This window comes from Simochromis diagramma, unplaced genomic scaffold, assembly GCF_900408965.1.
Source record: "Simochromis diagramma unplaced genomic scaffold, fSimDia1.1 OVJJ01000545.1, whole genome shotgun sequence".
NCBI classification, from domain to species: Eukaryota; Metazoa; Chordata; class Actinopteri; order Cichliformes; family Cichlidae; genus Simochromis; species Simochromis diagramma.
The window spans coordinates 40,904-54,850 of record NW_024387371.1 but is presented as its reverse complement, the minus strand read 5'-3'; the positions used below and the strand labels follow the sequence as shown (position 1 = coordinate 54,850).

The 13,947-nt window shown below is 41.9% G+C and overlaps 1 pseudogene; it reads left to right on the top strand.

Moving 5' to 3' along the window:
* Positions 1-689: 689 nt before the first annotated feature.
* On the top strand, positions 690-11,029 carry LOC120718870 (annotated as a pseudogene).
* The last annotated feature ends 2,918 nt before the right edge of the window (positions 11,030-13,947 follow it).

The window sequence follows — 13,947 nt, the reverse complement described above, 5'->3', positions numbered from 1 at the left end:
TCTGTACTTTCATCCACAGCAAGAGAGTATGCAATAAAGTTTTTGCTGCTTTCACACAACTGTGTTCTTAAATCAGTGGCCATCTCACAAACCCGATCAATCGTATTTCTGCTCAGGCTCACATTTGCCAAAATCTGCGTTTTGTCTGGACACAAGACGTTGCACAGCTTCATCATGCAGCTCTTCAGAGTGGTACCAGGCTGATTTTGCTCCTCTGCTACAATAAAACTTGTTTTCACAACAGCTTCACTTTATGATTTTGCTGTGGTGAAAAAAGTCTGCTGAAATGTCAGATTCTTCTTTAGCTCTTCTACTTTCTGTAGTTTCTGCTCTGCATATAGGTTTTCAGCTTATCCTGATGTTTTGTCTCGTAGTGCCGTCTTAAATTAAATTCCTTAATTACAGCCACATTAGCTCCACTACTAAGACACAGGGGTTTACCAGCAATGTATGTAAACATATATTCAGTCACCCACTGGCGCTGAAAGGCTCTGCTTTCAGAATCAACTTTTCTCTCCACCATTGAGAGCGGCTAGCTGCGCAATAACAGAAGTTTGACTTGATTGACGCGGGAATGTTCCCAGTTAGCCTGGACACATGTGCAGTGTTTATACCGTTATGGAAAAAAACAACAACAAAAAAAACCCATCGGCCCATAAAAACGAAAAATCACCATCTGTATGCCCGGTATGCCCGATGGCCATGCAGTTTGGTCCAAAAGTAAACTTGTCAAAAAGCCCGTGACATGCAGCTGCTGCCAGGACCTGATGATTTAAGAAGCATGTTGTATCCTTTCATGTAAACGCCTGCTATTTTTGGACTGAGACAAATACTAGCGTAATGTTAGCTAACTAAGCAGTAGTTTCGCGTTCTATTGAGTTCATGTCCAGAGAAAGAGTGTAGCCACATTTACCCATAATGAAATTCTTTGGCTCGTGCTCCTCACCTTTACATGAACATGTAGAAAGTGTGCTGTTATATTAAGAAGGGAATAGCAGAAAATAGCAGTAATAATAATAATGATAAAAGAGAAAAAGAAAGAAAAAATTCTCTAAATATTTAAAAGTTAGGGCAAGTTGGTATTTACATGTTGTGCAAAACTTGTGCAATAAGCATTTAAGTGACAGTGTCTAGAGTCCTGTAGTTGTAGTGAGTGTGTAATGGTGCGTGCAGAACGTCAGCAGCTCAAAAGCCTGGTGGCTTGTGGGTAGAAACTGTCTCTGTGTCTGCTAGCGTGGGTCTGAATGCTCCTGAACCGCCTGCCGGATGGCAGGAGTGAGAAAAGTCTGTGGCTGGGATCGGAGAGGATGCGCATAGTCTTCCTCATGCAGCGCTGTCTGTAGAGATCCTGCATGGCTGTGCTGTCCTCACCACCCTCTGCAGAGCTTTGTGGTCCAGAGCATTACAGCTGCCGTACCAGGTGGTGATGCAGCCAGTCAGAATAGTATGAAGCATGAACTATGAAGCAAAGTTACAAACAATTTTTAGGAAAATGTGTCTTCTTTCTTAAACAAAAGTTTAATAAGACAGGGAAGGACTTGGAGATTTAGCCACTGAGATTAATACGTTATTGAGCAAAATTGTGATGGAGTAAATCATTTGTTACACTATTCAGTACATTACTTTTGCTCCATAAATTGACCTGAAACACATTCACATAATTACCAGTTCTGCTGTTCTACACACCAACATATATCCCTATCAAAGTCAGAACACACATGTGATCTTTCATATGTATGAACACAAATCCAACAACACAAAGCAAAGATGCTTTGGAGTGCATTACACACAACATTGAATATGATAGAGTTTAATTTGGGGCTTCATACTAAGTGATGCTGTTGAGCTGACCTCCTCTCCTTCTCGGCTGCTGCAGTGGGTAAGACGTGGACATGTCCCACATGCAATAAGAAATATCTGACAGAGTACATGCTGCAGAAGCACGTCCACCTGACCCATGAAAAGGTAGAGGCCCAGTCGTGTCACCTCTGCGGGACAAAGGTGTCCACTCGCGCTTCTATGAACCGACACCTGCGACGCAAACATCCCGAGGTGAGTGGGGTCAGACCTGAGAGGAAACAACCCATATTACAGCACCCTAAAGGCAGACTCGACCTGAAATGCTGTCCTTCTCTTATATGCCTACAGGTGGTGTCTGTGAGAATCGACGAGTTTGATGATCTTCAGGAAAATTTGTCAATGAATGATTCATCTATCAGCATTGTGCAGGTTAGAATAAAATTCTGGATTTCTGACACCACAGACCAAAAACGATTCATTGTATTTGGTCTAGACCAGGCCTCCATCCATTGTCTTCAGATGGTCCAAAATGCAGCTGCTCGCCTGCTAACTGGTATCAAACGGCGAGCGTATAACCCTAGTTTTAGCTTCTTTACACTGGCTTCCTGTCTCCTACAGGATCCAATTTAAACTTTTACTTTTTGTTTTTAAGTCGCTTAATGCCCGAGCGCCTTCTTACCTGCCTGAGCTCCTCTCTGTTTATGCTCCAGGAAAAACCATGAGGACTAGCTCAAAATGAATGCTGTCCATCCCACGGACTTGTCTCCAATCTCGTGGTGATAGAGCCTTCTCTGTGACAGGTCCCAGACTCTGGAATAGTCTCCCCCTAAATATTAGATCTGCACAAACACTTGAGCAATTTAAATCACTACTTTTATGCCCTGGCTTTTAACACACTATGACCCAAGCATTCTGGTCTTATTTTAAATAGTTTTAGTTATTGTCCTATTATTGTTTTATATTGTTATTATTGTATTACATTCTTGCTTTTTAATGCCATTTTTATATTGTTAAGCACTTTGTGCAGCATCGGCTGTTTGAAATGTGCTGTATAAATAGATTTGACCTTGACCTTTGACCTTATTGACAAGCAAGGTGGTTTTAGGAGGTGTAGCTATGGAAACACTGACAAACAACAAGAAACCATATTGGATTAAATATGTCTGTGGTGTCAGCTGCCTTAAAATCTGCATTTTTCTGTACACTAAAGATGTTTCACTTCCTTCTGCAGCCCTCTCTGACCATGGAAAAAGACGGGATGTGTCAGGAGCGGCCCAGTCGACCTTCCCGACACCCCAAGAAGAAGCAGAGAAGCTCAGCTGAGCCGGAGCTCTCTGAGTCCGATGAATACGTTGATTTTGCTGAACCAAGGCATTGTCGGTGATGAGACTGAGATGAGCTCTGCTGTACAGAGCATCCAGCAGGTACAGTGGGGCAAAAAAGTATTTAGTCAGCCACCGATTGTGCAAGTTCCCCCACCTAAAATGATGACAGAGGTCAGTAATTTGCACCAGAGGTACACTTCAACTGTGAGAGACAGAATGTGAAAAAAAAAATCCAATAATCCACATGGTAGGATTTGTAAGGAATTTATTCGTAAATCAGGGTGGAAAATAAGCATTTGGTCAATAACAAAAATACAACTCAATACTTTGTAACATAACCTTTGTTGGCAATAACAGAGGTCAAACGTTTACTATAGGTCTTTACCAGGTTTGCACACACAGTAGCTGGTATTTTGGCCCATTCCTCCATGCAGATCTTCTCGAGAGCAGTGATGTTTTGGGGCTGTCGCCGAGCAACACAGACTTTCAACTCCCGCCACAGATTTTCTATGGGGTTGAGGTCTGGAGACTGGCTAGGCCACTCCAGGACTTTCAAATGCTTCTTACGGAGCCACTCCTTTGTTGCCCGGGCGGTGTGTTTTGGATCATTGTCATGTTGGAAGACCCAGCCTCGTTTCATCTTCAAAGTTCTCACTGATGGAAGGAGGTTTTGGCTCAAAATCTCACGATACATGGCCCCATTCATTCTGTCCTTAACACGGATCAGTCGTCCTGTCCCCTTGGCAGAAAAACAGCCCCATAGCATGATGTTTCCACCCCCATGCTTCACAGTAGGTATGGTGTTCTTGGGATGCAACTCAGTATTCTTCTTCCTCCAAACACGACGAGTTGAGTTTATACCAAAAAGTTCTACTTTGGTTTCATCTGACCACATGACATTCTCCCAATCCTCTGCTGTATCATCCATGTGCTCTCTGGCAAACTTCAGATGGGCCTGGACATGCACTGGCTTCAGCAGCGGAACACGTCTGGCACTGCGGGATTTGATTCCCTGCCGTTGTAGTGTGTTACTGATGGTGACCTTTGTTACTCTGGTCCCAGCTCTCTGCAGGTCATTCACCAGGTCCCCCCGTGTGGTTCTGGGATCTTTGCTCACCGTTCTCATGATCATTTTGACCAGTGGCGGCTGGCCCATAGGGGGCGCTCGGGCTCCGCCCCCCCAAATGTGGAGGAGTAAAAATATATATTTTTAAAAAATTCATCAATGATAGTTTTACTATGTGTGTGCCCATATACAGCCAGGCGTATTTTAACATTTTCACCAGCTGACTCATTAAAGTTCAACCAACAAACGGTGTTTTTCTTCTTCTGGGGCGCTTGTCAAAGCGCCCTTGATATGCAGCGAAATAGCCTATCATTAAATGGTTGCCAGGGGAAAATAATAAATATTTGACCTATCAGCGTCGCTGAATTAAATGGTTTGGGGGCGCTTAAAATTGCGCCCCTGCAGAAAACGCGCGAAGATTTGCTGTTCTAGAATTTTACCTCAGTCAGTAGCCTAAGTGAGCTATAAGGTCAGAGAGAGACGATGGCAGCGGTATTGTTAACGGTTGAGGCACAGCCTCCCCCAAATTCGGTTAGATCGCTTCTAACCTACCCTTTTGCCAGAAGGACAATGGCAGAAAAACTGCAAGTTAAAGAGTTGGGACCTGACAAGCCCGAAATTCAACTAACCCAGGCAACGAAGGAGAAGTCAAAAGCATACAACAGGACTTTTTGTCGGAGTTGGTTCCAGCGCAAGTCGTGGCTGACAGGCTGTGGAACAGCTAATGCACTTTTTTGTTTCCCGTGCATACTGTTCAAAAGTGACAAGTGTGATTTGACGTGGACACAATCTGGACAAACCGACTTAAAGCACCTCTCCGAACGAATCAAGAAACATGAAAGCTCACGAGTTCATATGGACAACAGTGTAAAGCTAGCTGTGCTAGGGAAAACTAGCATAGCGGCGCAGCTAGATGATGGACATCGGATTGCTTTAAGAAGGCACAACGAAGAGGTAGATAAAAACCGTCATATTTTATCTAAAATCATCGATTGTATTAAGTTTTGTGGTGCTTTTGAGCTAGCAATGCGGGGACATGATGAAAGTGATTCCTCAGACAATCCAGGGATTTTTAGAGGTTTAGTCGACTTGATGGCATCAATTGATCACGACTTGAGGCAACACCTTGAAAATGCTACTGTATTTAAAGGCACCTCGAAAACAGTCCAGAACGAGATCCTGGATTGCATGTTGGCAGTTCTGAGAGAAAGGATCGTGGAAGAAGTAAAGGCAGCGAAGTTTTTAGCCATTCAAGCTGATGAAACCACTGACATTTCTACACACTGTCAGTTAGTCATGGTGCTAAGATACATTGACCAACAAAACCGTATTCAAGAGCGTTTTTTTGAATTCATCAAGCTACCCAATGCTTGTGCAGATGCAATAGCCAGTGCCTTATCGGAGAGGCTGCGCTTCATCCTCCCCCAGGGACAAGAGAGAAAGTTGATCGCCCAGGCCTACGATGGGGCCGCTGTAATGAGGGGTACCACTGGAGGAGTGCAGCGTAAGATACAGGACATTTATGCTAACGCTCACTACGTACATTGTTATGCCCATCAGTTAAACCTGGTAATGCAACAAGCAACCTCCCACATCCCTCAAATCAGTCACTTTTTTTCCGACATAGCAGGATTCGCTTCTTTTTTTACTAAATCGAGCAAGAGGACTGCAGTGCTTGACGAGGTGGTGGCGCACCGACTTCCAAGTGCATCGGCAACCCGTTGGAACTTCAACAGTCGTGCTGTGAATACAGTGTATGAACATAAAGACGATCTGGTGAGGTGTTTTCAGACCATCCGTAACAGTGAAGGATTTGATGCCCCTACAAAGAGAGATGCCGGTGGTTTCGTGAGAATGCTGGAAGACGAAGCTTTCTGTTTTTTCCTGGCCTTGTTTCACAAGATAATGCCACATGTAGACATGCTGTATAACCACCTACAGAAGAGAAACATCGATTCTGTCACCATCGCAGGGATCACCCAGACATTCATCAGCCGCATGCAGGCTATCAGGTAGGCATAAAAGCATAAATATGTAACCTAGAATAAATGTTAATTATCTATGCATAGATTCTATCAAATTCTCTGCATATATTCTGTGTTCTGTGACTTAAATGTTTAATGGAATTCAGATAATTTTGATTTATATCAGCCTTTGAAGTAATTTTATGAAAAATATTTGATTAAGTATATTTGATGAAGTATATTCCCAGTAATGATTTGATGTAGCCTATACCATAGGCTATTTCCTGAAATTATGGCCAGGGCCTTTATTTACTTGCACTGGTTTTCCCCCAGCCATTAAACCAGGTCCGGTTATTAATTAAATCCGGTAATTCCCGGTAATTAGAACACAACCTTTGTTTGGTTTGTGTTTGGTTAATATATCCCTATTCAGTTTTCAGAAGCCATTAATGAAACTTATGTATTGGATCAGGGAGGCACTTCCTAATCTGGTTGTGGATGAGGAGTACAGGGGACCTGTTCAAGACCCACCCACAAAGAGATGGAGAACATTGGGGGAAGACAGGCAACACCATTTGGCACTGGAGGTAAGCACTAGCTGCTTGGTCTGATTTAAATCGGATCATCAGATAAAATCTAATGACGATGCTGTCAGATGTCATTTGATATAGTGGTCATGACTGTTTTGTTTTGTTATAGACAGATTTTTTTTTTCAGAATAATGATTAACATGAGACATGTGCCAAAGTCTTACCACTGAATCTAACTCTTACCAATTATATATTATTGGATAGGTGTGCGACACCATTATGAGCCATGCCAAGGAGAGGTTTTCTTTCACCAAGCACCTTGTCAGCGCCACTCTGTTGCAAGGAGACTTGTTCCAACAACACAGCAAAAATTTTCCAGATGCAGCACTACAAACCACAGTGGAAGCCTATCCCTCATTGGACAAAGCCAGACTTAAAACAGAACTGTCCCTGATCTACGACAACGAGGAGTTTCAGAGTTGTAGTGGTGCGCTGGCGCTCTATCAGGTTCTGATGGAAAACAACCTTCAAGACACATTCACCGAAACTGTAAGTCTTCTTAACATCCTCATCACCACACCAATGACAAAATCAGAATCGGAGAGGTGTTTCTCTACTTTAAAGAGGATAAAAACTTTCCTGAGAAACAATATGGCTCAGGATCGGCTCAACGCTCTGGCTATGCTGTCCATAGAGAAAAAACTCACACAAGAACTTCCTGATTTCAACACCAGGGTCATCGAGAAATTTGCCACTCAGAAAGACAGGCGAGCAAAGTTCTTGTACAAATAAGAACCCTTAACCATATTTACTCTCTTTCTCCATCCCTCTCTCTTTCTCTCTTTAGCCCACCCCCCCAATCAGTTTACAGTTGTTGTTTTCAATAGTTATTTTTCATTCATTCAAAAAAAAAAAAAAAAAAAAATCTGTTCATGTTCATTTTTACAAATCTATACAAATGGCCAGAATATGGTTGTTCATTTTTACAAATCTATACAAATGGCCAGAATATGGTTGTTCATTTTTTCCAAATATACAAATGGCCTGAAGATGGTTGTTCATATTTACAAAACCATACAAATAGCTGTGTTAACCTCTCTAGAATTATTTTCAAATGCTGTTTTCAGGCAAAATGTCTACCACTCTATTTTCATTTTCACAAATCTATACAAGGCAGAATATGGGAGTCTATACAAATTGCTTATTACCAATAACTTTCATCAATGTTTTCAGTAGCCTCTATCAAAAGCTCCTGCTTACTTGTTTTGAATTATGCTCTGGTGCACAGTCCAACCATGTGCACATTTAATTTTGAAGTAATTAAATTTGTATATCAGAATTAAACTTCATCATTCTGGTTTGTGTAAAGCCAAGATGCACAGACCACACTAGGTCAAGCCAAGCTTTCTGTTGTGTGTTGCCATCTAGTGGGCATGAGGTATCACTGTATGAGTTAATCACCTAGCAACAAATTAAAATTGTGTTGTTTGATGTACTCATTAAATGGGTCATTTTAGTCGATATCATAAAAATTGCCCCCCCCCTGAGATTTTTTTCAGGAGCCGCCACTGATTTTGACCCCACGGGATGAGATCTTGCGTGGAGCCCCAGATCGAGGGAGATTATCAGTGGTCTTGTATGTCTTCCATTTTCTGATGATTGCTCCCACAGTTGATTTTTTCACACCAAGCTGCTTGCCTATTGTAGATTCACTCTTCCCAGTCTGGTGCAGGTCTACAATACTTTTCCTGGTGTCCTTCAAAAGCTCTTTGGTCTTGGCCATGGCGGAGTTTGGAGTCTGACTGTTTGAGGCTGTGGACAGGTGTCTTTTATACAGATGATGAGTTCAAACAGGTGCCATTCATACAGGTAACGAGTGGGGGACAGAAAAGCTTCTTACAGAAGACGTTACAGGTCTGTGAGAGCCAGAGATTTTCCTTGTTTGAGGTGACCAAATACTTATTTTCCACCCTAATTTACGAATAAATTCTTTACAAATCCTACCATGTGGATTCATGGATATTTTTTTTCACATTCTGTCTCTCACAGTTGAAGTGTACCTCTGGTGCAAATTACTGACCTCTGTCATCATTTTAAGTGGGGGAACTTGCACAATCGGTAGCTGACTAAATACTTTTTTGCCCCACTGTACATGTGCACATTTCCCCCAGAAGATTCTGCTTTGTTGCTACAATAACGTGTCCAACTTCTTTCCCCCCTGAACACCACGATAAGTGGATAAAGGCAGGCGGCCTGATTAAAAAGGAAAACACAGACTGAAGTTTTTCTCCCTGAAGAGCCCTTAAGTCACCCACAGCGGCTGGCTCGACATTGCCGATGAAAGGCTGAATAAATCTGGATTTGCACTTGTTTTGTTGATTATTTGATATGAAGTCATCATTTAATAACTGTGGCAGTTGTCTAATAAAGTTTTTTTGAATGGGCTATAATGTTACATAACCTAATAAATTGCTGACTTTGGTAATTGTTGACCTAGTAGTTATGACTTCATTGGGAATTGTAGGATAAAATGTGGATCTGTTGAGTAAAGCAGGTGTAAAATACACACAGTCAAACCACAAAATGATTACATTTATAATATCAAATTGTTTTCCTACTGTTAAGACAGTGTTATGAAATTACACAAATGCAGTGCAACGCTTGAAGCCACAATTGACAGCTAAGGCTTTGCGATTACAGATGTGCTCAAACACATTAGACCTTTAACAATTTTAATAATATAACTATACAAAGTGGCATGATGCTTAAATAGTTTGATTTAAAAATGTGAAATAAGACATATTTTCTAATTGTATTTATTTTTCAGATGTGTTTACTACATTATTTCTGTCTGGGCCACTTGAGTCAATATAAGACTGTTTTTCCAGCTGCAGTAATTTATATTTGGCCTCTGTTCTGGAACTTTTCTAACGTGCAGTATGGAAAGCCAAGATGGCGGGAGAGCGGCAGCATCAGTAACAACACTTTCCTTCCTGTTAAAAGGGAGTTTTTCCTTCCCGCTGTCACAGAGTGCTTGATCACTGGCTGGTGTCTAATTGTTGGGGTTTTCTCTGCATTATTGTAAAGTCTTTACAATATAAATCACCTTGAAGTGACCGTTGTCATTTGGTGCTATGTGAATGCAATAAAATTCAGTTCAGTTCAGTCAGCTGGTCTGCCAGGATCGCTGGCTGAGCTTGACTCACGGCCTCAGCCAGCTACTGTTCCTTACAAACTTAGATTATAACAACCGTGTTGTGCTTTGGCACCAGATGAGCTGCTTTCATCATCGAGTTGCAATGGATTTCATTGTTGCCGTTTCAGGTGGTGGTTCTGACCGAACCCAGTGCTCCATCAGCCTCCTCCCCCAATAGCTCAGTGGGACTGGCCAACATCACAGTCACGCCCATCACCAGCCACGCCCCTGCCCAGTTTACCAGCCTGCAGCCTGTCGCCGTGGGCCACCTGACAGCCAGCGACCGGCCCCTCACACTGGACAACTCCATCCTCACGGTCACCTTTGACACAGTCAGTGGCTCCGCTATGCTGCACAACCGGTCTGCAGAACTCATCCCAGAGACTGTAGGTTCTGCTGGAAGCGGGACACCCCAGTCCGTCGCCCATTTCATCAACTTCGCCACTCTGGTCAACCCCATGGGCCACCAGCTAGAGGCCCCGACTCTGGCATGGAGGCCTGTACCTGCAGCTGAGGGCAGCCAGGTCACTCCAGTGGTGGAGGGTGCACATGGGGAGAGGCAGGAGGCCCAGATCCAGGCCGGCCCAGCCAGAGCCAGCCAGCCACCCCTCAGCAGCAAAGCAGTTCTGCGCAACAGATACTCAGCTACTGAGCAGACACTAGGGGTGCAGGTCACCTCACACAGATACTGTTACATAGTAGAGTAGATTTTTAACAAACTGTACAAAGTTGTGATCACTGTCACCCAGATGCCTCTCCAGCCCAATGGTATTGTAATATTTTTTAATCGTAAAACGGAAAACAAATTGACAGTTAGTGAATCTGTTTTTGAGAAAATAAAGAAAAAAAAAGTGCATTTAGCCACAATCACTGACGTCTGAAACCAAAGCAACGGTTGAATATTCTAACACCTTACCAGCCTTGGGGGGGAAAATGCATGTTTTCAAGATAAGCCTGCTGCTTGAACAATGAGATGTGGAAATGCACCAACATGAAAAGCAGATGAACTTTGTGACAAATAAAGTGAAAATACGTTGACCACATTATAATAACACGTGGTATTTGGTGTATTCCCTAAAACAGCTGAGTGGTGAACATGATTTTTGAATGCTGTAAACTGTAATTATTGTCAAACTGTCTGAAATAAATATTGGCAGCCATTTTTAAAAATGATATTTTTAAAGAAAATTCATCAGGTCGTCGTCCTTTTTGTATGTTGTCAGTTGTGACTGCAGCTGCAGACAGCCTGATGGCTGGGCCTTTGCCCATGTGGCCTGGCCAAGTGCAGCCTAAAAAAAGCTATATGGGCACACCCTCCTGCAGGCCCATTTATTGTGGGCAGTCTAAGGCACACCTGTGCAATAGTCATGCTGTCTAATCAGCACCTTAATATGCCACACTTGTGAGGTGGGATGCAAAGGAGAAGTGCTCACTGACAGAGATTTAGACTGATTTGAGAGTAATGGGTATTTTGTGCATGTAGAAAATGTTTCATATCTTTGAGTTCAGCTCATGAAAAAATGGGAACAAAAACCAAAGTGTTGCATTTATATTTTTGTTCAGTGTTTCTACACTTACACAACACATTTTGACACTCTGTTGAATGCTTTTATTTTCAAACTTGGCAATCCAGGAAGCCAAATGAAAAAGTTTAGATTTTATTTGAAGAACAGAGTCAGCGTCTAACGAATCAGAAGGTTTTTAGCCCATGAAGCAGTTCAGCAAACATGTAAAGCACCAAAAATGCACTTTAGGTAAATAACTAATTAATGAAAGACTCGCTCTAGTTTCCTTAATTTAATTTAATTTAATGTAATATAATTCAGCCAGAGAGGAAGCAGAAATCATGAGCCTGAATACTTTATGCAAAACACTCGTGGAGGGGTGTGAACAGAAACCAAACAGCCAACGGTATCAACTACGTGAAAATGGCGCCATCTCGTGGCCCCTTTTGTCACTATAATACCTTCAAAACTGTAAAAAAAAAAAAAATGCTTCACCTGTAAAAGTTTCAAAGTGACATTTTTTCACCAGCAGAACTTGAGCAGCTTCAATCGATGACGTCACCGAAGAGTCAGAACGCAAAACTACAAAGTTAACGTGTGACATCATTATATTTGAATAGTTGGTGGAGAAATATCAGTTAACGAAAGGAGCGTGGCCAAGATGGCGACCTGTGTGGACGCTTCTCCGTAAGCTCGTGAATTTCTGATGAGTACCTAACGTTTTAAATGATCTAAACGGACTCAGATAATTCCTTTATTAGAAGTGACTCATTGCACTTGTGTTTTGCACACGTACAGGACATCTTTATAACATCAGGCCGAACTGAGTTTCTTTTTTTCCCTGCCGAATTCTGACACGGTGAAGTGTTAGCTTGTATAGAAACATTTAGCTAATAGCCACGGGATAAGCATGGCCAAAAAAGAGGCAAAAAGAAAGGAAGGACTGATAATGGACTTGGAGCCAGATAAAACCTTTTGCAAGCTTATGCAAACCTCTCCCTCAGACCCCTCTAAAGAGCCCCAACCCAAAGAAGAGCCGCATCGAAGTGCACGAGGTAAGAGAGGAAGCTGTATCCAATGCTGACATCTTGAAAGCTATTAATGGGCTGAATGACAGATTCTCCAAATTCGAACAAATGGTGAACAAAAACACGGCGGAGATTATTGCCGTGTGGGATCAAGTGAAAGGTCTTGAAATACAAAGCAAAGAGACAGAGGTTACTGTGAAGAAGCTGAAAGATCGCATTGCTGCACTTCAAGAGAAACAAGAGGAGAAGGAGAGATATAGTCAGCGGTGGAACCTGCGTTTGCTGAATCTTCCAGAGCATAGTAATGAAGATATAAGAAAAGAGGTGATGGATATAATCGCCCTGATCATCCCAGAGGAAAAGAACAAATTCGAGTTCATGATAGATACTGTTCACAGAGTTGGTCGAACAAGAGATGAAAACCGCTCACGCCCCATCATCATACAGTTCACCATGCGCACCTTCCGACACAAAGTGTGGAGAGCTTCCCTCAACTCTGATGTGATGAAGAAGAAGAATCTCAGGTTGGCTGAAGATCTCACCTACATGGAGAGACAGTGCAGAAATAAACTGTGGCCAACTGTCAAACAAGCCCGTGACGAGGGAAAGAAGACCAAATGGATTGGTCCTGTGGCCATCATTGATGGTGTAAGACACACTGCATAAATAAGAGGTTATTAAAAGATCAGCAAGATGACTGAAATGCTTTAAGTTCACTCTGTAAGTTACGTAACATTAACAGGTATTTCAACTACCTCAGGCTCCCAATGTTACTGTTCAATATTTAATAATTTTGAGGCACTTGTATATTGTATATTTTTGGGTTTTTTTGTTTTGCTTGAAATACCTCAGGTTCATTAGGTAATATCTTTACAACCAATAATATCCTCTTTAAGTTTTCTATAAAACTTTCATACCTCCAAGTTAGTTGTTCCAATACTTGGCAATCATTATTTTGGTTATGTTTGGACTTGCCTATGTTTTACAGTGTGAGTAGTTAAACATCTTACTTTTATTGGTGTATAAATGTTAATTTGCTTAAAGTATTTGGGTCACTTCAATGGGGAAAAGAAAAACAAACTGAGTCTGAAGACTTTTACTTAGGTACTCAACATTTAGTTTTCCTGTTTGAGAGTATCTTCCTTAGGTGTTTATACCTTAGCACCTTATACATTTCTAGTTAATTTTACAGACATCCAGTTCACTTTATTCATTCCCTTCTTCTCTTATGACAGACTTACATTTCAGTTCCTTAAAAATACTATCCCTTAATGTTAGAGGTATTCGTGACAGTACCAAAAGAAAGTCAATTTTCATTTTCTGTAGACGAAAAAATGCTGATTTGATTTTTCTACAAGAAACTCATTCGAGTGATAATGATGTAAAATTCTGGAAAGCACAGTGGGGTGATCAGTGTTATTTTTGCCACGCCTCTCAACATTCGGCAGGCGTAGCCATTCTCCTTAACAACTTTAAAGGTAATATTATTGAATCATTATCTTCAGATGAAGGCAGATGGATTATTCTGGTTTT